The sequence below is a fragment of the Gallus gallus genome, chromosome 6, assembly GCF_016699485.2.
Source record: "Gallus gallus isolate bGalGal1 chromosome 6, bGalGal1.mat.broiler.GRCg7b, whole genome shotgun sequence".
Classification (NCBI taxonomy): domain Eukaryota; kingdom Metazoa; phylum Chordata; class Aves; order Galliformes; family Phasianidae; genus Gallus; species Gallus gallus.
In genome coordinates, this window is record NC_052537.1 from 35,772,183 (window position 1) to 35,795,004 (window position 22,822).

Below are 22,822 nucleotides of genomic sequence, written 5' to 3' on the forward strand. Positions count from 1 at the left end.
CTGGGATCACTCTAACCCAAGTGCAAAACCTTGCACTTTGCTATGTTGAACCTCATTAGGTTCACACAGGCCCACCTTTTGAGTTTGTCAAGGTCCCTCTGGATGGCATCACTTCCTTCTAATGTGTCAACCACACAGCTCAGCTTGGTGTCATCAGCAAACTTGCTGAGAGTGCACTTGAGCCCTTAAGGTTTGAGCACTTGAGTTTCCTCTTCTTTCAGTATTTAAATGAGAGTCACTTTTCCATGTTCTGCATGAAAATTGGACAGTTTATTACTGTCTTACCTCCTTGCTTGTTTCTGACCTCGGTTGCTTACCACGTTACTGTGAGGGATTTTGCAGAGTGCTGTTGGTGCTATACACACTGCACCTGAAGTGCCCCCATCTTTTACAATTATGGACTTGTCACCCCAAAGAGTTCTTTTGGAAGCATCCATTATGTCATTGGCATGAGGAATTCCAGCCCTGAGGTGTGGCAGTCCATGAGGAGGACACTTCTCAGGTGCAAGGACACAGCTTTGGTGCATGCACATTGGTTGCCCATCCTGCAGCCACCCCGCCACCCCTGTGCTACTGAATGCACAGTGCCTGCTTGCTGCTTGTATCTGTCTTACTGCTTTGGACACTTGGCTTCTAGGTAGCAAATGCAGCTCTTCCTTCTGCTTAATTTTACTGCCTTGCTGAGATTGCAAAGACAGGAATGCAGCCACAGCACTTGTGCCAAAGGAGCATAAGTGACTTGTTCTGCTCTGTGTGGGATAAGCAAACACACAGGACTGCAGAGGCACCCGGTGCCTGAAGTCTTGGCTCAGCATCCTCACACCATGCTGGGCAGTGGTGGCTACTGAGGTGCACCAATGGCACAGGAGGGCGGGGGGGGGGAGGGGTGAGTTCCTTCTCAGGGAGCGCTGTGCAGTTTTTCTGGGGGAGGAGGGCAGGGGTGACATGCTGGAACTCATACGTGGGGCCAGATCCATGGGTCTGCTGTGCTCAGGGACCTAGAGAACGTGGCCCCCAGCAGCACACAGCAGTCAGTCAGATAGCAGGGGCTGGCTCAGAGCCACAGCTGTACTGCCTGCAGTCTTCTGCCAGGTCCAGAGCAGAGTCAGGTTTGTCAGAGGAGCTGCATTTAGCTTTATGTGGTGCAGCAAAGGGGGAGCACGAGGCACAGGACACTGCACACCCCACTGACTGCCATGCTGCGTGCAGGGCTTCCAGCAGCATCTGGGCTGCGCGCAGTACGCAATGGCAGACATAGCACAGGCACATAAGCAGCTCCCTGATGTGCTCAGTGCTATCTCCTCCTCTGTTCAGACTGTAGGGAGCTCTGGAGGTAGGCTGATGCTTGCTTGGCTTGATGACACCTGCTCTCCAGTGTTGCTGTCCTCACTGCTCTGCTGTCCCCAGCCTCCAGCCCCACCTGAAGGAGACACAGTAGTGCAGTGCTGCGCTCCCACTGTGCGCAGCTCTGTACCTAAATTTAATTCATCCTTATTTCAATATGAAACCATTCTTAACATCACAGATGTTAATTATCAGCTGTAATTGATGTTTTTTTCCCTCCTCCCACTGCAGTACTGGGGATTAGTTGCCATCAGCCAATTACAATCAGGTGCTCACACAATGGTGATGGTTATGACACACACTTTTCTGCGTGATGTGCTTAGCATTTCCTTTATTATGAATCACTGTTGTCTTTTAGAGACGCAAGGAAAAACATTTTGTGTAGAAGAGCATTTCTTGTGCAGGTCTGTGTGTTTCTCCCTTTGCTACAAGTCAGCAAACTCAATTCATTGCCCATAGACATAATCTGTCACTGCAACACTGGTCCTGTGTGAGTTATCTTCCGGTGGGAAGGAGTGCTGTGGCCAGAAGTCAGGGCTTTCATCCTCTAGGAATTTCCGGATACAGTCATCATTCGTTTTGGAAATATTTGCATCAGATACAAAGGAAAACGTATCTCTGACAGAGCATGCTTGCTGTCCCTGCTGCCTGGTGTTATGGGAAGGATGGGGAGAGCCCAAGGAGACGTGATGCTGCATAGGAACAGTGCCAGCAGAAGGTTGGGACGTGGGCTTGATGAAGACAGAAGGGCTGGGGCCTGTGCTGGCTGAAGGTGTGTAGCAGTGCAGAGAAACAAAATAAAAAGAGCTGAGGTCATGCAGAAGGAACAAAATAAGAAACATAAGGGACATTCCTGCCCCATTGTGTTTTTTCCTGTCTAGAACACGCGTTCTGGAGGCTCACAGCTGGCGCTGGAGGAGACGCCCCTGTTATCAGCAGGCCTGAGCTGTGCTTGTGGGGCTGGGGGGCTGAGTGCACCCCGCTGCCCTGGTGATGGGATGGGGTTAGGCTGACCTGGAGCTCTGTGGGGGGCAGAAGGTGTGTGTGACTCCCAGTTGTCCTCAATGTCTCCAGTCCTTGGCTAGGTGCAGATCATCTGGAGGTGGTCAGAAACTAAATGGTGAGAAATGAGGCATGCCCAGAAGAACAGCACACAGCTGTGGTGGCAAAAATACTGTGGAACAAGGTTGTGAGAGGAGCGACTAAGAGGCCAGAGCAAATCCCTGCCTCAGACAGAGCGAGCCATGCTGCACACCATCCCTGGTGGGTTCTGAGCACGGTCAGCAGGAAGGCCGGGAGCAGGGCAGCACCACGCCATCCCTTCTGCATACCTCGTGCTCTGCGTGCTGTGTCCTGGTGTCCAAGGGGCACAGCTGCTGGCGAGGCAGTGCTGCAGTGGGCAGCTTTGTGTGTGTGCATGTGTGCAGCTGTGGCTGTGTGTGTGTGCAGCTGTGGTTGTGTGGGGGTGTGCAGCTGTGGCTGTGCACACTGTGCTGGCTGCCCATAGGGTGACACAGGAGTCAGGACAGCAGGACTAGTCCCAGTGCTGGTGCCTCTGTGTGCTGATGCTTCTTGATGGCAAACAGAGCAGGCGTGGGCCTGAGAGTCCCAGCTGTGTGCCTAGGAGGTGCCCACTGCTGTCAGTGCCCCATAAGGGGGCTGAGTGCGGGGTATTGGGGCCTGGGCACACTGTGAGGTTGGCCGCAGGCATTAAAGCTCTTCTGAGGGGAACGCTCAGAACAGAGGGCTAGGGAAGCCCTCATTAATACAACATATAGCTGACATACGTGCCTTGGACACTGACTCAGGAGATAGCGTACACTATAAAGAGCATTCAGAGCACGTGCTGATGTTGTACCATTGCTGAAGTCCTCAACTACTGTGTAATTACCCCTGTAGAAATGGCCGTAGTGTCCAACTGCCATCAGGGCCAGAGGGAGGCGGTGGGGGCCTGTGCCCACCAGGACGTGCCCGGCACTGTGCCCCACACCTGGGGCTGCCCTCCCCCAGCAGCTGTTATTTCTCTGCTCACTGCAGCCGCTCACAAAGCGCCCGTGTTGGAGCTGGAGCCTGGGACGGCCCGTGTTTGTTTGTAGATGTATTTATAGATAAGGTGTGTTTGTCCCTGGCCGTCCCGTGCCACAGCCCGCCCTGGTGCTGCAGCTCTCCACAAGTGTTATTTTGAGCTCTGGGTGCACGGTGGCCAAACACACTGCGGGTTTTATTTCCAGGGGTAGGAGCAGAGATTTCTGCACATTGCACATCTGTGACACGTATGGAGAGCACTGATGGCCTGGGGGGAAACTGCAGAGCTGGCTTTTTACGAGGCAGTTTCCAGGTGTATACCTTGCTTAAAGCACACTGATTTGCAATTAAAATGTTCCACTTGGCTTGGTAGATATTTTTATTCACATTTCTGCATTACACGATGAAAATACAGCTACATGCATCGCACACTGATGTTTTTTCTTAGAGATCTATTGATTTCTATTGATAAGGAGAAACCAACTGAACTCAAAGCTCAGAGCACACCCAGGTGGGATGATGTCCTTAGGCTGATTTGTCTGGTAATTTTTGAAAGGCTCACAATGGAATTCCATGCAACTTTTCGAGGCTTTGAGTTACTCTTCTTTCTTAGTTAAATCTGATGGTTAAAATTGATCACTTTTCCTTTGATGCAGTAATAACAATAATTAACAACAGTCCTTTTCAAGAGGCCAAATGCAAATTGGAAAGTCAGTACATTTGGAGCCAATGAATGTTCTTTCCCGGTGCATTGTACCTCTCTGGAATTCACTTCTGCGGAAGATTTAAACAAATAGCTTGGCTGGGATAGAAGGAAACCCGTGGCTCATCAGTCTGTGGCCATGTGCAGCCACAGCTGTGTGGCTCTGCCAGCTCTGTGTGGCTGCTCAGTGCTTCCATCAGTGGCAGCCATCACCAACAGATAGCCATAAACGTGAGCTGTCCCTGCGGTGCCATGCAGGGCTCCTGGCGTGGCTGTGGCAGTGCGGCTGACGATGTGCTGGCTGTGGGGCCTGGGGAAGCAAAAGCTGGGGAAGCCCCTCTGCAGGGCCCAGCACTGTGCTGGGAGGCACTGCTGCTCCCAGGGCAGCCCGTGTCCATGGGTAGGCATTCCCAGGTGCTGGCAGCCCACAAAGCCCTGTGCTACTGAGGGGCAGGAATGTCTCTGAGCTGCCCAGCAGTTCCACAGGCTATAACTTCTACGCTGTGTTGGATAAAAGCTCCAGCAAATCCAATGGACAACAGGCTCGTTCTTAGCTCCAGGAAATGGAACCATAGCTGATGGTTTTGCTCCTCTGCCACCATCAGCGGGGCAGTGAGAAGCCCCGTGCAGCCCTGGCTCCCCCACTGCTCCTTTGCAGATGTAATAAAGGAACTGCTCAGCCTCGCTCCTCCCTTCCCTGGGTAGGCCCAGGGGCTTTTTGTCTTCCCTGTGGCTGCGATGAGAGCTTTACTTGGTGCTGACTTTGGAGTTGCAGTGTCTGCAGCCTCCTGGCAGCCCCACGGCATGCTCAGCAGAACCCGCTGGGTGCCTGTGGGAGGGCCTGCAGCAGAGCACGAAAGCTGTGCCCACATCCAGCAGCAGGTGTGAGCGGGACGGATCTGTGTGCAGACCTATTGTGTGCGTGTTGTTTGTCATTGATGTAATTAACTCGAGGCTTCCTCTGGAGATCCGTCTGGCTGAAGCCCTGCAAGGTGCCGGTGGTGGAGCAATGTGCCCTGGTGGGGTATGCTGGAGTTCTTTGGGATGGCTCGCAGGACACACAGAACTGGCTGGGTGCTCAGGAAATCTCCTATGATGTTGGTGTTGGGCTCTCCACGTGTCCCTTGTTTCCTCCTGGCTCCCTTCCTCCCTTTTCAAACGATATGGTACAATGTTGTGAAGGACAAAGTGATGCTCCATTCATTCTATCAGTGCTCTTACTGATAGGGCCAGAGAACGGGGCGGCTGTGCGGAAGGGCCCAAAGCTCCATTTCTCTAATGATGAACATAGACTTTAGGGAATGCACTCTTTTAAGTTCTTTTTCAGAGCTATAAAAAGAAAATGGAAATGTTTCCCTTTGGTATGTCTGCATCCTTTCCACTAAATGAGTGATTTCCTTTTTCTCTGTGCTGATGAGGAAGTTCTCTTCTGCAGGATCCTGCTTTGATGTCTCCAGAAAAGAAAAGTCGAATTAACAAATCCACAGGAAAGCATTAGCATGGCATTGTTCCCCGCGTCTGCGAGGTGGGGATTAACCCTCTGACTTGATTCATGCCAGCTTCAAACAGGCCGAGAGAATGGGAACGCAGCAGGCTTACCTCCGTGTCAGCTGCACCACCTGCGGGGTTCGCAGGCACCGTGCGGCACGCTGTGACCGCAGCGTCCCCCCTCCCGCTGCTGCCGTGGTGCCCTGCTCCGTGCGTGGAGCTCCCAGCCGGGGTGAGGACAGTGCTGGAGGGCTCTGTCTGAGCTCTGTTTCTGTTTTCAACTTCCACTTGCTCAGCAGAAGCGTTTACCTCGTTATCTCCCCTATAAGTAGTTCCCTTTGTGTCGTGTTCCCCCGCTGCTGCCGTGTTGGGGGTTGTGTTTGTGTAACTGATGACTTCTGTGCCTATCACTGGTGTCACAGCAGTGCACTGACAGACTGAACCAACAGCCTAAAAATGAACCCCAGATCCCAGGGCCCACATGAGCACAGTGCACACTGTGCAGCGCCCGGCAGCAATGGGACCTTCACTGTGCAGGGATGGAGCAGTGTGCTCCCAGTGCTGTGTGTGCATGGAGCAGTGTGCTCCCAGTGCTGTGTGAGGGGATGGAGCAGTGTGCTCCCAGCACCCGAGGAGAACAGAGCTTGGGATGCATGCCAAGCCTGTGCCCTTCAGCAGTGCAGTGCTGAGCCGCAGTCCCCAGACTGCCAGCTGCAGGACATGCTGCACTGAGCACAGTGTATGCATTGTCAGCCCTCATTGCTGCACTCTGCGCTGCAATGTTCAGAGCTTTGTTTCACCCCTCTCATGCATGAGACGTAAAGAGATGCAAAGTCCCTTCCAGCAGAGCCCCAGGGCTGTAGCATGTGGGTGCTGTGGCTTTCAAGATTTCTCTTCCATGTTTTCTGCCTCCCTGGGCAGGAACACCAGGGTGCATGCAGCTCTCACACTGGGGTGCTGCTGTGTTCCCAGGTGGGGATGTGGGGGGCACACCGTGCTGCCAGGAGGAGTGAAGGTGAAAAGGAAGATCCCAGCTCGGGGGTGGCAGAGCCTGGATCTGAGTGTGGAGGTCACACCTCAGTCACGCGGGGAATTCCCCGACACTCCCTTGCCTGGTGACAGCAGAGGAGCAGCCCTGGTTGGAGCATGTGCAGTGCTATCAACTGCAGCAGCCGTGCGTCAGGGTGGGGTGATGGAAAGTGGGGAGAGCCAGAAACCGGCCTGAAACCAGCCTGAAACCGGCCTGACGGGAACCCGCTCCCTCCCGGGAGGTGTGTAGCTGGGAAGCACCCGCGATGTCTGCCTGCTGCACCGGGGGTTGCTGAGCTGCAGAAAGGCTGTGCCGGGAAACATTCCTCCCTAATAATGGAGATGTTCTCCTTCCTCCCCTGTTATGCAAACACATCTGTGTGTGCAGTGCCTGGTCTCCCGCGGACACTGGCATGGCTTGGCAGCACCATAACCCCTGTGCTGCCAGCCACACCGTGCATCTTGTGGCCCAAACGCTGCCCCGTGGCAGTGTGGTGAGCAGGGACAGCAGCTAATGAGGCTGTGCTGCTGGGAGCTCGTGGCAGGAGCTGTGTGTTGGTACGGCACAGTGAAGGAGTACTCCATTATGAACACTGCAATTGAGTCGTATTCCCAATGCACGCATCAGGACAGCGGCACCACAGGGACATATTTGGGATCAGCGCCGGCTCCTCCCGCACATCCCACAGCACTCCTGGTGTGAGGCCTCAGTGCCACACGGCTGGGACACATTTACGGTCCAGTTCCAGCATTTTGCATCCACACTGTGCTAAAACTTTACATTAGATCAGCTAAATCTGACTGTTACCTTGTCTCTGATTTAATCCAATGTCAGCCATCGGGGTGTGCTTTGTGGTGATGCTGAACGCGGTGCCTGGGCCAGGCTGGCGCAGTGCCTGCAGGAAGCACCCGCACCCAGCAGTCAGCTGTGCTCGCAGGCAGCAGAGCACCACCAGCATCCCACAGCGCAGCTGCCAGCAGCATGCTGAGTGGGTGCTCAGCCCAATTGCTGAGTGCTTCTACCATCTGAAACCAGAGAGACGTTAACATCATGTTCAGGGAGAGAGGAAGCAGAGGAGACCCATGGGTCAGATGTCTTTGGTGTTTCAACATCTGGCCCAAGGTTTGAGGAGTGGAATCTGTTGCGGAACCATGCTGATGACTTCAAAAAGGTCTGACCAAAATAGCAAAAACCATGAATCACTCATGAAAGTCAGAAAGTGTTTTGTAACTTCCATGCATTTAGGGTAAGCCCTCAGCATCCTGTTTGCATGCTGGCTCTTGTCCCACGGCTTCGGGCTGGGCTTTCCACCTGAGGCTCACCCCTGGCACAGGCGCCTTCAAACTCACCTCCAAGACATCTGAACAAAGCAAAATGCAATTCAGACTCATCACGTATGGATGGATGGATGTTGATTCACCTATGGGAAGGAGGAATGTCTGTATCTCCTTATTTGCATGGCCCCCACTCAGGGTTGGTTTATGTTTCTAAAGAGCCAATGCAGTGCTGAGTCAGTGCCACATCCCCGCGGGTCTGAACGCCTCCATGGACGGGGACTGCCCACCCCTGCACAGCTGTGCCAACGCATCACCATTCTTTTGGAGAAGTATCCCAGGGCCAACGTGGGGGCAGCAGAATGGGACCTCAGCTCTCTGCAGCCTGCTGCAGCCCAGCACTGCCCTGCAGCACCCAGCAGCCTGAGGAAGAGGCTCCACCTCCTGTGTCGGTTTCTGACGTTCTCTCTCCTGTTACAGGTCTCCAGGAGCTCTCTGTTGGACACAGGTGGAGCCCAGGCTGCGAGAAGCAGGTCGGCTTTGTGGATGCCTTTGTGGCCCGTTGACCTGGGCTGTGGCTGTGAATCCCAACTGAAATCCAGAAACTTCTCATTTCTTGGGTAAAAGCTCTTCTGATATGAGTGATCACCGCTGAGGGGAACCTCAGGCTGCCCTGCGCTCCCCATCCTCAGATGCCATTATTTTACCATACAAGTGCCAAAGAGCAACTATTAATTATTGAATTATGCTTTAGGAGAGGCATTAGGGAATGTGATTCCTGTCTTGCCTTTCAGGCTGAGGAATAATTGCTCTACCAGTAGGCACTCCCCCAGGATTCTCCTGTGCGTTTCCATTAGCTGCAGCTGCAGGACAATCACCAGCTCCACGGGAGCTCCATTCCCCACCCGCTGTCACTGCAGGGGCTCTGGCCCGGCTGTATGGGACCCGGAGGTACCTCCAGTGGGACCGTGGTCATTGTGCCACGGAAACATGAGCTTGTCCCATACAGCACCGCTGTGTGTCCTGCTGGGAAATTAATCAGTGACCTCAATATGCAACTCAGGATGAATCACAGCTACTGACAGAGGCGTCTCCATGCCGCCGTGACTCTGGGAGAAGCGTGTCCCTGTGCTCAGACCAGGCAATGCACAGAGACAGCCAACGTGGCGCAGAGCTGAGCTCAGGAGTCTTTTCCAACCTGAAGGATTCTGTGATTCCAGTTAAGGTTTACCAAAAGTATTTACTGTCATATCCATAAAGTGCCTCAGCTGCACAGCCCGCAGCACCCTGACAGTGACTGTGTGACAGTGACTGTGTGACAGTGACTGTGTGACAGTGACTGTGTGTGGCAGTGGCTGTGTGCTCTCTGCCTCACGTTGAGTTCGGTTGCCACTCAAGGTGCCATTTCACAAAGCGGATTTCCACACTGAAAAATGCAAATTTCATTTCTTGTGGAAGACAGCTAATGAATGCTCCTCAGCAGTTACCCTCATTAATAGCTCTATAATTCTCTAATGAATATTTATGAGTGGTTAGCTGGAAGCAACCTACCTTGGTGCGTACAGACATATTTTGTATGGATTGTGTTTGAAATTAAAATAATGGTAATTCTTTTGGTGGAGAGTGCAGTGAAACAGTGGAGCAGAATGCAAATAGCCACAGGTGCAGCATTTCTTTTCATCGATGGCAGCTCTGTGTTATTCAGAGGCTCTTGCCAGGAGAGGTGTGCTCAAGGTGCTCTGGGTATCCCGCATGGAGCCCACACAGCCCTGCAGCATGGCGTTCAAAGGGCTATATCCTGCATGTATCTAGCAGACTGTGGCAATCTCCTTGTTAGTACTACAGTCATATATCATAAGAGCTTTGATTCCCATCTGCTTCTCTTTGTATGTGCATAGACTGCAGTGATGGTTTCTGACCAGCCACAGAAAAAAAAGCAAGGAAACATCATGTCCTGCTTGTGCACTGACACACGTGGCAGGCTGCAGCAGAGCACAGTGCACACATCCCCGTGTCCAGCAGCACTGCACCATGTCCCCTCTCCACGCACAGCAGTAGCACAGTGCAGGAGCTGCTTGTCCTGCTGCAGGTATTGCCTGGCTGCTGTAGGGCTGCTCACCCTGCAAAGCTTCCTTATGAGCCTGGTGCTAAATTTATTTGGTGCTTCACGTCTGTTCTTATGGAGGCAACCATCATTCTTTGCATAACCAAACCTGTGACGATAGCTCCAAAATGCGAAACACCAACAAAGAGAAGCTCCTCCCTGTGGGACATATGTGCTGCCCAGCTGTTTGCAGAGATCAGAACTGTGTGCCACCACAAGTCAAGATCCTGAGCCAGCGACAGGCGAGCGGGATCTGGGCCAAAGCAATAAGGCGTATCACTGTGCAGGGATGCACCCAGCCTCTGGATGGACGGACAGTGAACTCCCAGCATACACAGTGGAGAGCTTCCCCCATCCACACTGAGTCAGGAAAAAGGAACAGCTATCCCACTGCACACCAGTTTTCTTGTTCCTTCTGCATTTGAGTGTAAAGAAAGCAAATAGAGTGTTTGAGAAGAGAACCATCAAATACATGTAGTGCTGCTTGGTGAAAGGCAGCAAGGTAAGCACGTCTGGGGAAGGCTCTAAGTTCTGTCCCTGGTATTTCATAAAGTGGTATAAAAGCTTACCTGAGGGTTGTCATCACCTTGCCATGTGAGCCCAGAGGGTGGGAGGGAGCTGGGAGCAGGGAAGTGGGGAGAAACCAGATATAAGGCCCTGGGAGCGATGGGGGTGCCTGTGGGAGGACAGAGCCATGCACAGCTGACATGAGTGGGTGTGGGGTGTGACACTGGTGGGTACCTGGCAATGGGTGTGACATCGTATGGCACCTCCAAAGGTGCCCATACCAAAGGGTATTCTTTATCCTTTGGGACTTGGCAATACGGCGCTTTGTAAGTGAAAAGCCACTGTCTGCAACAAGTGCTGCAGTTTCCGGTCATTGCCTGGTATTAATCTCCATCATGAGATGTTCCCAATCAGTACAAATTAAGTTTCCCACAGCAGTTGATCAGCCAGAGCCCAGCAGGGCTGCTGCTGGATTTCTGATGGCGTTCACTCTGGCAGCACCACCCATTCCCTGCAGCTGCTTTTTGCACACAGGATGCAGAGGAGAGCCGTGGGGTTGCTGCTCTCCAGACGCAGACAGCGCACCGTGTGAGTAATGCGTTACCTCTCGTTCAGCTCCTGCATAGTCCCCACTGTAGTCAGTAGCACCATTTCTCCCTGAAATAATTTCAGCTGGAGGGTGCAGCTTTCCCTAAATTGTGCTTCTGAAATGGTATTTTGAAATGAAAGACTTAAAATTGGTATTTGAATTTGAGACTGAATTTGATTACCAGGGTAGCTCCTTAGCTGGATTTTGAGCTCAGGCCTTGTGAAGCTGCTCAGCGCCCCGGCTTCTCACCTGACTTTGCATAAACCAAATGCCAAATTAATAACATTTCCCACAGCAAATTCCACTGTCCGTCTGCACTGATTCCCCCTCGCCATGCTGACGCCCAAGGCAGCTCACCGTGTGCCAGTGAAGAAAATACTGGCAACCCTTCAGGGCAGGAGCAGGCACGGAGCAGGAGCAGCAGCAGGCAGGCAAGGGACTGATCCGTGAGCACCGTGTATGCCCTATATCTCAGTGCAAGGAGAGGCATTTTCTCTCTTTTCTTCCTTCTAAAGCATTTCAGAACATACAGGGGACTGCACTACAGACTGACCTGTAGAACCACAGCACATCCCTGGCGGAGGGGAGCCCGCCATCCCAGCTGCCATGGGAGGACATGCCAGGGGCTCACCCAGCCTTTGTCCTTCGCGCCATGAAATCCTCTGGCACTGGGGACACACACCCAGGGCAGCTGTGCAGGGCTGATGGCTCTCCCTGGGAAATATTTCCTCCTGGTGGCAAGAAGAAACTTTTGCTGGTGCCACTGCCCTGTGTCCTCTGTGTGGATCCTGGTGTCAGGGCTTGACAAGAGTTCATCTGTGGCTTGGCTAATGTGCAGAGCATAGTCTGACTGGCTCTGCTCAGTGCTGTGCTAACACTGCAAAAGGAACTTGAGCCCTCCTTGGAATATGAGCAAGTTTATTAAAGTCAGCAGTGCAACGGGAAAGTATGGATTGCATTTTATGTGGACTGAGCTCACCTCAGCGTGTTACAAAAAGGTAAGGAATGGCTTCTGCAGTTGCATTAGTTAAAAGCATAATAACAACTGTGCATCTTCCTGCTTTGGGTCAGTAGCTGCCCCTGAGCCTGAGCTGGGGATCCCTCACCTGGAAGGGGCGGATGAGGAGTTCAGCTGAGATGCAGTGGTACACTGTGTGATAAAGTCCCTGTAAAAGTGAGTTCATAATGCCCTGCAGCACTTGGCAGACAGCAGCACTGCATCTGCAGCACAGCCGCTCTGGGCCATGCAAGTGTCCCCTGCAGCCACTGCAGCACAGAGGTGACCCACACCCAGCACGCAGCCGTTCTGCTGCCAAGTGGTCTTTGTCTGTCTGCTGTGTGTGCTTATTCCAGGGGGACTGCTTCCTGTGCTGTGCAGACAGGAGGATTTCCTTGTTGAAATGTCACCATAATAAACAGCTGCATAATATTTATGGTAGGTTTGCTGCACTTTAACTCTTGTATGTATGGCCTTTCTGACTTCTGATGGCTCAGTCAGGAGCTGATGCAGTGTCAGTGCTGAGCTGCAGCTGCTGCAGTGCTGAGGTGGCCCTGGCTGCACAGCTTCTGGCTGTGATGTAACCCTTGCTGGGGGCTGCAGATCACAGAATCACAGAACTGTAGGGGCTGGAAGGGACCTCCAGAGGTCATGGAGTCCAACCCCCCCTGCAAAGCAGGCCCCAAACTGGGCCCCTAAACTAGGATGCCTGTTGTGCCATGGCCCAGGTGCGGTGTTTCAGTGCAGACTTTTTCCTTCGAGGTGGGGCACTGCTCTGGTGAGGGCTGGGGCAGCTGTATGCTGGTGTGAGGAGAAGGAGAAGGAGGAGGAGAGGAAGAGGAACCTGAATGGCACAGATAAGCCTCGATGTCCTTGCCCAGCCCAGCTGCCCTGCCCTGCTCCCGCACCCCCTTGCTCAAGGCCAGGGCCAGTTTCATTCCATCCCAGTGGTGCTGCAGGATCCCCATCACACCCCATGCCTGCCGCAGGTGTGCCTGACCCAACCCAGCAATGCCCATGTCACAGGAGGCTGCTGCCAGGCACTGCCTGCAGCCAGCATCACCCAGGCACAGCATGCAGTGCCCTGCCAAACTGTGGCCTTGCAGCCGCTGCCCCATCCTCCATCAGCACGGCTCAGTGTGCCCAGGCTGGCTGTGCTGTTACCGTGCTCACAGTTATGGGCATCAAGGTGGGCAGGCTGCACTGTGGACAGTGAGCGCTGGCTTTGCAATGCAGGACACCTGCCTGGTGAACCCACCTGCTCTAACTCTCTACATCTGTCTCTAAGTGCTTTCAGAGAACCAAACTGCAGGAGGTAATGCTGCCAGCAGATTCTGTTTTCCCTGTCATTGGGTTAACTGAGGAACAAAGACAAGAGTAAAAATACCAGCTCTGAAAACCATGGGGTGCAGGAGCTCTGTGCTAGAAAAATTTCCTTTCACCTTCAGGAGGGGTGATGGCATCGAGCACCCTTTGTGGCGATCCTAAGGGCGGCCAGGCTCAGCGTGTCTCTGGTTGCAAGCAGGGAAGGCTTCCAGCCATGCATCCCAGCAGAGCCCCAGTGACCGAGGGCAGCTCTTCCAGCAAGGCTCAGCTCCCACTTCTGGAGCGTGCGTTTGTTCTGTGCTCAGGATGGAGCGCTTACCTGAGAGCTCCACCACTGATGAGTGAGTTTATAACGTGGAGGGGACCTACTGCTGCACCTCCTCTGTCTGCCTTGTTTGTTAATGTCCTGAATCTCCTCATGAATGGCTGCGCTGATTTCTGCAGTTGCTTAATAAAACCAAACTACTTCCCAAAAGGAGGAGTGCAGGTAGGCAGGCTGCTGGGATCTGAGCAGGTAGGCTTTGGCAGACACGTGGCAGCTTTTGCAGATAAGTTCATTGCACTTCACTTCATGTTTCTGTGTGTTTCTGATTATTTTTTTTTTCTTTTTGCAGAAATACTGAATTTATCTAATTAATATTTTTTTGAGCCCCAGCAATGCATTTGTCATGGTTCATAGTACCCCTGCTCTGTGTCAGTTCCTCCAAGTACAAAGGAATCCCTCTGCATCCTGTTGGCTTTCCCTGCTCTGCAGACCTAAAACCCTTGGAGAACGTCAGAGAACAGCCCTGCTGCATTGGAGATTGGCACAGGACAGTGCTGTGCACATGGAGGCCAGGTGGGAGATCTGGCTCACTGAGTGCAGGACTCTGAGGAACTGGTAACTGATGCACAAAGCTGCGTCCTGGGCGTTGTGCCACCTCACAGCATGACACGGTGATACACGGTCGCCAACGTCCCCTGGGGTGGGTGAGCACAGCTCCAGAGCTCCTCGTCCTCATCTCCTTCAAGTCTGAGACTGTTGCAGTGGGTGGATTCGCTGACAGAACTGAGCCATCTGGCAGACCCTGCCTGCTCCGCTCTGTTAATGGCCCTGGGATGTGGGCAGGACACGGGCTGAGCGGTAAGGAGCCCTGCTGTGCTGTGCGTGCTGCCTACCACGAAGCTGTGTTGAGCAGTGCCAGGAGCACAGGAAACAGGCAGCTGTTCCCTGCCCACCACGTACAGCACTGCCATCCCTGCGCGGGGTCAGGGTGCTGCGCGCCACCGCTTGCTGTGCTGCAATAAGCGCTTACTGCAGCAGTGCTGGGGCTGAAGCGCTGCTGTCTGTGCACCATAGAGAACAAATCAGAACGTGCTGACAAACTGGAACACCCTGGATGGGAGGATTCTGGCCTGTTTCCCAGCAAGTGGCTGAGTGCCCCCGTGCAGCTCCTGGGAACAAACAGCCCCGCTCACATCACAGCTCACAGACACCAGGTGTCAGCTCCCCTTGCTGACAGTAACCATCACCGGACAAAAGAGATCCCGCATTTCAGGGCTGCCTTCCTAAGGCGCGGGCTGGCACTACCAGCACGTAACCCCAGTTCTTACTGTGGCAAACTGCAGCTGCCTGAGGGTGAGAGCCCTCGCAGGGCAGCTCTCATGAGGACTTGGGGGTGCTTTGGAGAAAAAAATCAAAGAATGGCTGTGGGTAAATAAGGGCTCTTATTTCATCTACTGGATTCTGTGAAGAGAGTCGGGGAACTACACCAGGCTGTCGGCTGTACTTTCAAAGTGGTGCAAGGAGCCCTGCTTTGCTGCATTTTCTTACAGAGGCCGGCTGTTGGAGGATTTCATCCCTGGTGGGAAGATCTGCAGAGGAAGAAGTCACGTCACTGCACTCCCTGCAGCACTTGTCATGCAGGGGGTGGGCACGGTCAGCCCTCGCGATGAAAGCCCACATCAGAACGTGCTGCCTCTGCATTTTGGCACTGCAGGATGCTCCGTATATAAGCTGTCACTGTCATGAAATGCATTCCCACCTGTTTCAGTCCCAGCAGCCCCATTGCAGCCATGAGCTGGGCCCACTGACCGGCCCCGGTGCTGCGGGAGCTGCCGACAGCAGACACCTCCAGGATGAGCACAGTAACTCCCAGGGATGTGAGTGCAGGGCAGCCCCAGCCCGGGGTCAGATGAGGCCAGCAGGGCAGCTGCCTGCCGCCTCAGCCCCCCCTCACCCCGTGCCCCCCAGAGCCCCACGCTGTGTTTTTCCCAGGGCAGTCCATCACTGCCTTTGGGCCTGAACTTATTGCTGCTTGCAGGCATACAGGTGAATCACAGCCGGGCAGACAAAGCCCACGCCAATTTTGCTGCCACCTGGTGCACTGCTATGCTAATCATTGACCATTATAAATCCTTCTTTATGAGATTCCAAGCAATTACATTTCCTGCTCTAAAAACACACCAGGAAGGTAAGGAGCTCAAAGGTAAGCAATCTTATTTAATCTGGAGTTCATGCTGTTCATTTACAAGAAAGCTGCTTGCTGTGGATATTAAAGCATTAAGGTGCAGCTGCAGAATGAAGTTCTTAAACGAGGTAACGTGGCTGCTCCACATACGGAGCGCAGCCTGCGGCCATCGGTGGGTTTCTCATTGGTTTGTAAAGGTCTGTGCACGTGCAAATTGGAACGTGTGCACCTGTGCCATGAGAGCACAGAGAGCCACGTAACCCCGAACGGCAGCAACAGGAATTTAGAGGAGTTTTTTCGGAACAAACTGAAATCTTTCATGACTGTTCCTGGGCACCGAATGGGATCAAGGTCAGAGCTGCAGCTGCTGTTCTGCAGCTGGTAATCAGGATGGATTCCGAAGAAACGCACCGGTTAAGAAATCACGGTGTTTCAGGTGCGTTTGTGCTCCGGGATCACAGCTCAGCAGCACTCCAGGTCAGCCGTAGGAGCACCGCACTCAGACGCCGCAGCACCCGCAGCCCCGCCCCGCGCAGCCCCGCGCAGCCCCGCCCCGCCCTCGGGCGCCCCCTGCTGGCCATCAGGAGCCGCGCGCCGCGCAGGGCCCTCTGCCGGCAGAGAAGCGCCGTCTCGCGGAAGATGAGCGGTTGGTGCTCAGAGCCGCGGGGCGCGACTCAGCGCTGCACGTCTCGTCTGCTGCCTTCAAACAGAGCTCTCTGCTGTCGCTCTGGCCGTTACCGACCCGTGGCTCTCTAGAGGAATAGGGACTGACTGTTCTTCGGTGAGAAACCTGCCAGAAAGACGAACTTAAACTGAGACGATGTGTGTTTTTAAAAGCAGTCATCCCTCCCTCCGACAGTTCTCAGTGTGCAAATGACTGCATTGGATGGAAAAAATCGTGCAGGGACTCCCGGAAGGAGCAGCTCAGTGGCACAAAGCACTGCAGCGATGCGCTGTGCCGGGTGAGTGCAAACATGGCTCACGGCGCTACGTTTTAATGAGCCGGGACAAATACTGAAGATCTTTGAAAAGCACAGAGGAATGTGTACACAGAGGGAAGACGTGCTATTTAGATAGGCACACCCTGACCTTTGCAGGCACTGCCCGGCCAGCTGGGCTCCCGCAGCCACGGGGCCACGGGAGGTGCTGGGCCTGCAGCCGGGCTGGGGCTGCAGGGGGTGGGGATGCTGGCAAGTTTGCCCTCTTACATACGGGTTGTAATTGCCGAGCTGCGGGATGGTGGTGAAATTCAGGCAGGAAGTGCAGGGTTTCCTTGGGCCTGCAGTGCTGGCAGGAAGCAGTGGCTGAGCGGTCGCTGCTGCGGGGCGCACAGCTCTGAGAAGCGCGTGTGCCGGCGGGGGTGGCAGCGTGGCTTCACTGCGAGGTCCCAGAGCTGAACGAAAGCTGCTGAGATACAAAGAGAGTTGGCAATATAAGGAAATGGCGGCTGCAATGGAGCACACTGCTGGAAAGCAAGACACAACATTGTATTTCTGGAGTTTGAATGATGTCAATGTATTTACTGAGAAGGAGGTGAGATCAATCTGCTGAGATGCAAGGAAAATGGGGGAAATTCACTTCCTTTTCTTTTGCTCGGAGTGTTTGCAGAGCTGCAGTGCTCCGGGCTCACAACAGCCACAGCACCACCCTCGTGCTACCCCAGACGTTTACCCGGACTGCTGCTGCCTCTTTAAGAGGAAGAATGAACACAGTTTTAAATGCATTCTCTCTGCATTTCAGAACGGCCTGCGCTTTGCCCACCCCCACTCCAGCACACGCAGGCTCCTGCAGGTTTGGGAACGGCACATCAGTTCATTGCTGTTGCAGTGTTGCAATGCCTAAAGCCCTTCACAAAGCAAAGCTCCCAGTGCCTTTGCTGCCTGTTTGGATACCTCCATTTCCAGCTGCTGGTGACATGTTTCCCATGGGCTGCTCAGACAGGAGCTGCCTCTCAGTGTGAGGAGCTCTGTGCAGCTGGTAGGTGCTGCCCAGACATGCAGCGAGCCACTGCAATGCTGGGGCACAGCAGCAGAGCACTGCTTTTCTCCACTGCAGTCAGCTCAAGAATGCTGAGGGCAGCAAATGTCCTCCTGCCTAAATACCCAGGAGGGAGCTGTTATCAGCGAGGGGCAGAAGGTGAAGCTCTGGGCTCTGGTGGCATCCCGAGAGGTGCCAGCCGCTCTGCCAGCACTTCCCCCAGCGTGGGGTGGCCCCACAGAGATGTGGCAGCACTCCATGGTGTGGAGGAAAGGTTGGCCTGGGGAGGTCCACTGGCAGCAATAGCATGTTCATCACTCAGCAGGTTTTAATCACTGTTGGCATGTTGTGCTGAAGACCAAAGCTAATGAAGTCTCCATACACACACAGGACATGAAGTGCCCCAGACCCAAGCACTGTGTGGGGATGCAGGTGCTGCCGACCTCTGCACTGCTCCCACTGCTTTCCCAGAGCACAGGGTGGCAGTGAGCAGCGTCACTGAAATGCCGAGACGGGAAGCAGTGGCTGCAGCTCTGCCTGCTGCTCTGTGCGTTTGCCATGCAAAACTCCACCAAAGCTTCTGGAGGCTGCGTGCAGTCCGGAGCAGTTTCTGGAACCAGAGGCAAAGTGTATTTCATGCTGCCGTGTCTTCAACCACCATTATTTGCTCAGGTCTGTGAAGCAGGAGCAGCAGCACACCTCTCAGGGGACCTCCTTGTTTTCCTCTCCAGGCATAAGTCTGGCAGCCACAAGGCAGCACAGAGAATTAAAAATGGACTTCTGCAGGAGGATGAGAGGCTGCGAGCCTGCTGATTATACCTCTGTCTGCAAGCTCACCTGCAGCCTGGAGGCAGACGACGCTGTATGCCTGAGGACAGGCACCTCCTGCTGTACTGCCCCTGCTCTGCTCACACACCACAGCTCAGGCTCCAATAGGTGCGTCCTCTTTGGGGAAACAGAAATGTACTTCAAAACTTTAAATCCGTGGCTGCTTGTGCTACTGGGATCGCTGCTGGGAGGGAGGTTCCCCCACTGCACGAGTCCATTCCTCCACCTGAACGGCACAGCAGCCCTTTTCTGCTCACTGTAATTTTGATTTTAAAAGCATAAAAGCATGTGCATTATCTTCCATTCCCATGCCACACAGAGCTGCAGAGTGTGAATGAAATCCCATGTCAGATGAAAATGGGAAACGTAGCCACATGCTTACATATGATTCTGTGTTAGGAGGTTGGGACTTTGGCAGGACGTGTTCAGCTCTGCTGACAGGTTTGTGTGTGCTCAGTGGGACTCCCACTGGGTTCTCAGGAGCTCTGCAGCCCCGTGTGCAGCACTGCTGGTGCCCGGCTGCCATCCTGGACGAGCACTGTTTTCCAGATTTGACTCTTCTTTATTGTGTGCAAACTGAAGTCCATTTGCACCCTCTCCAGTGGCCCTGCAGCTGCCAACGTTACCTCAGACACCTCCAGAACATCTTCTGTGGAAGCTGGTGTTAAGTGATGTTGGACACACCTCTGCAGGAGCAGCATTTTCCTCCTGCGTTGTGTGGCACATTGTGGCACGCATGCAGATGCGGGTGGATGGGATCCCTGTAACACCACAGGTAATGCAAAAGTTGTAAATGGTCCGTGATAGGAGCGTGCTGCACCACGCTGCTCGGGAAGGTCTGCCAGGAAGGTCTGCTTAAACAGAGCTGTAATTTGTTGAAATAACACTGCCCATCAGAGACCAATATAGCAGGTTAACTATAGCAGGAAGGCTGGGATTCTGGCTGGCGATGGAGCATGAACAGCCTGCCCACAGGTGGAAGCAGCCAGCATGTTCCTCAGTGCTTCTGCCAAACTAAATGAGCAGCAGTGGTGAGAAACACAATCTCCTCGGGGGAGGAAGCAGGAGATGTGCTCCCATTGCTCAGCAGATTTGAAAGAGCAGCAGAGATCAGTGCTGGCTCTCCTGTCACACTGTACGTCATTGCTTGCCCGTGGTTCAAGGACCTGGAGCTTTTTTGAGAGCTCTGCGTATGATGAAAGTCTTCCCCACACAAACAGCTCAATCTCACATAGAACTATCCAGCATTATCGCGTTGGGCTTGGGACTCACAGGACCTGAGCTCACGTGTTTTGCCAACAACCCCCTCTGTAGTTTTAGGTTCCTCGCTTATGTTGTTACCTGTTGCCCACCCATGGAATTGCAGAAGGTGTTTCCCAGCCCTGCGCCCTGCCTCCAGCAGCAGGGAGGGTTGCTGCATGCGGTGGCTGTGAGCTGGGGGGTCGGGATGCATTCACAGTGCACTTCTGTAGCACAGTGCCAAAGCCCAACATCTGCTTCCCAGTGACTTTTTCCACTCACAACCTTGTTATTTCTCATCTGTGATTACAAAACTCGGGTGTTTACCAGCACCACGTGCTCAAAAAGACATGGATCTGCATTTTTCAGATTCCTTCTGTGAAATACAACCCTGTTTCCAGACAGGATGTAGTGTTGGCAGAAGTGCAGATTTCTCACATGAGGAACAGAGCCTGAAGGTTTCAGGGCTGCTGTGCTGCACTGTGGATGCAAAGCACCACACACTGGCAGAGCTTTGCATGCTGCTGGGGAATGGAGACCCACAGAGCCCATGGATAACCTGATCCCGAGTCAGGTAATGCTTCCTGGGGCAACACTTCCACAGCTGTGATGAGATATATGTACGGCTTCATATATATAGCACTGTAAGCTTCCACTGTGATTTATTGGCAAGCGCGAATAAATCTGTTTCTTTGGCTGCAGGAGCACACAGGGGGGACGGAGAGGCTGTAAAAGTAACTCCTGTGCAGCCCGATCCCATGCAGTGAATTCTCACAGCCCACACGGAGCTGTTTCCCAGTGACTTCTGTGCAGCCACGGGCAGCCAACAAGTTGCTGCACAGCACTGCGTGCTGCTATACACCGCTGCGTGCTGCTGCATGCCACAACATGATGCTGCACACTGCTGCATGCCTCTGCTACACCGCTGCACGCCGCTGCACACTGCCACATGGCTTCAGAACCAGGAACCAGCTGAAGAGCTCACAGCAGGACTGAAAAGCCATGCTGGGCCACAGTGTGCAGGACTGAGCCCCCACAGACCGCGTTTCATTGACTCACATGGTAACATTTTTCTCTTTAGCATTTCCAGTAACATTGCAACACATTTCACAGAATGCTCTATTTAAGGTCATACCCTTGGCCGTTTGCTACTAAAACCTCACAATTGTAATTTTCCAGTACTAAGAACAAAGCGACTGGGAATGGCTGTGATGCAGGCAGGGAAAGGGTTGGGAGGCCGCAGGTGCTTACATGGAGAGGTGCCATTCCAAGCACAGGGAAGCAGTCGGCGGCAGAGCACACCAGGCAGAACGTGCTGGTACCTGAGCAGGACACTGCCAGTGCATAAAGAAAACTCCGGAGAATGTTTCCACGTTGGGATGTAACTCTGAATGGAAAAGGTCTTCCAGAAGTTGGCTCCAGACCCTCATCCTCGGTCGGTGGAGTCACCGAGCCTGGTGGTGTTCAAAGAGCGTTTGGACGTTGTGTTGAGGGACGTGGTTTAGTGAGAACCATTGGTGAAGGGCGAATGGTTGGACTGCGTGATCCTGTGGGTCTTTTCCAACCTTAGCAATTCTATGATTCTATGATTCTATGAGCCTTCTTCAGGTGCTGTAATACAGTTTTAGGAGGTTCCTGGGCAAAGTGCTAACAATGGAATACCGGCACTGTGCAATTCCAGTGGAGCCGTTCAGCCCATCCCCGCTCATCCGCAGCCCCCACTGCTGCACAGATCCGTTCCTGGGAGGCACTGCTGGCACTCGCAGTGCGTGGCTCTGCTGGCCCCGCTCGGCTCCTCTCACTGCAGCCCCAAAACTGCTCTATCCACCGCGGGCTTTAACTTCCATCAGCATATCAACCTGATTTCTGCTAATAGGAAAATGAAATGTGTCTTTCTGTCTCCATTTTGCAAAAGATAAAGAACTAAGAGTGTGCGTGACATGACAGAACCTCAATCTGACCTTCTCCTTGGGCATTATTAATAGTAAATGCATATCGGGTGGTTTCACAACGACCTTGAGAGCGAGTGACACATCTCACCTGCTGGGGCGCAGTTCCCCAGGCATTTTGGAAAAGGAAATCCTTATTTCTATTAACTTATGGGGAAAATGGAAGCACTGCGGTGTCCATGCAGAGGTTTTTCCAGTGTCCCAAAACGCCCAACGCAGAAATGCCCGCGGGTTTTGGGGGCTTACCTGTAAGCACTGTATTTACTGTGGGCTAATGAAGAAGAAATAAAATTCAACTTCAACCTCCTTCCAATTTGCAAGTTATGAAAAATGCTTCTAGAAGGGAGCTAATAAATGTGATGGATGTGCTCGGTGGTAATTGATCATTTATTTTGAACAAATCCTGGCAAACATTTAATTCTACTATTCATTAAAATGTTGCCCTTGTGAGACGTAATCCATAAAAATGATCTATCTCATAACCATGATGTCACTGAACCAAGACAGAGGGTGAAGGTAAATCAGGATCCCTGGGAGGAAAATTACCAGTGCTTATTCCTTCCCGGGTTAATGCAGGTGGTCGCACATCCGTTCAGCCGCTGCGTGATATACGACGAGGAGCTCCTCCCTGCCGCTGGGAGTGCGTTGTTTGGAAAGGCTGCTGTACAAGGAAGGTTCTGTGCTGGGCAGGGCAAGGAAGGTTCTGTGCTGGCCCAGCTGGATGTGAGTGCTTCCTGCCCGGCTCAGCCCGGTGGGATCCGAGTGCCCAAATCCTGAACCGCTCTGCGGGTCCACGGGGTGAGAGGTCGCAGTGTGAGTGCAGGGAGTGGGGGCTGCGCGGGCACCACGGGCACCATCAGCACCCCCAGGGCCAGGCCTGACCACGGCACGCTGCTGCGGGGTGCACGGCTGCTGCGTGGGCTGTGTGCAGCTCCCAGCCAGAGCTGCCCTGGGACTGCTGCTATGGGAGGAGGAGCACTGTGAGCCTTCAC

The 22,822-nt window shown here is 53.4% G+C and overlaps 1 protein-coding gene across 7 annotated transcripts in view; it reads left to right on the forward strand.

Annotated features, from left to right (window-relative positions):
• Positions 1-22,199, forward strand: part of PWWP2B (PWWP domain containing 2B) — a 43,962-nt gene extending 21,763 nt beyond the window's left edge. Inside the window, exons 3-4 of one of the 7 annotated variants that reach the window (XR_005860760.2) lie at positions 8,345-19,417; positions 20,584-22,199. The gene's annotated coding sequence lies outside the window, so the exon portion shown is untranslated. Of the gene's footprint in view, positions 1-8,344 lie in introns of all 7 variants that reach the window. The other 6 variants (XR_005860762.2, XR_005860759.2, XR_005860761.2 and 3 more) reach the window with 6 other exon arrangements.
• The last annotated feature ends 623 nt before the right edge of the window (positions 22,200-22,822 follow it).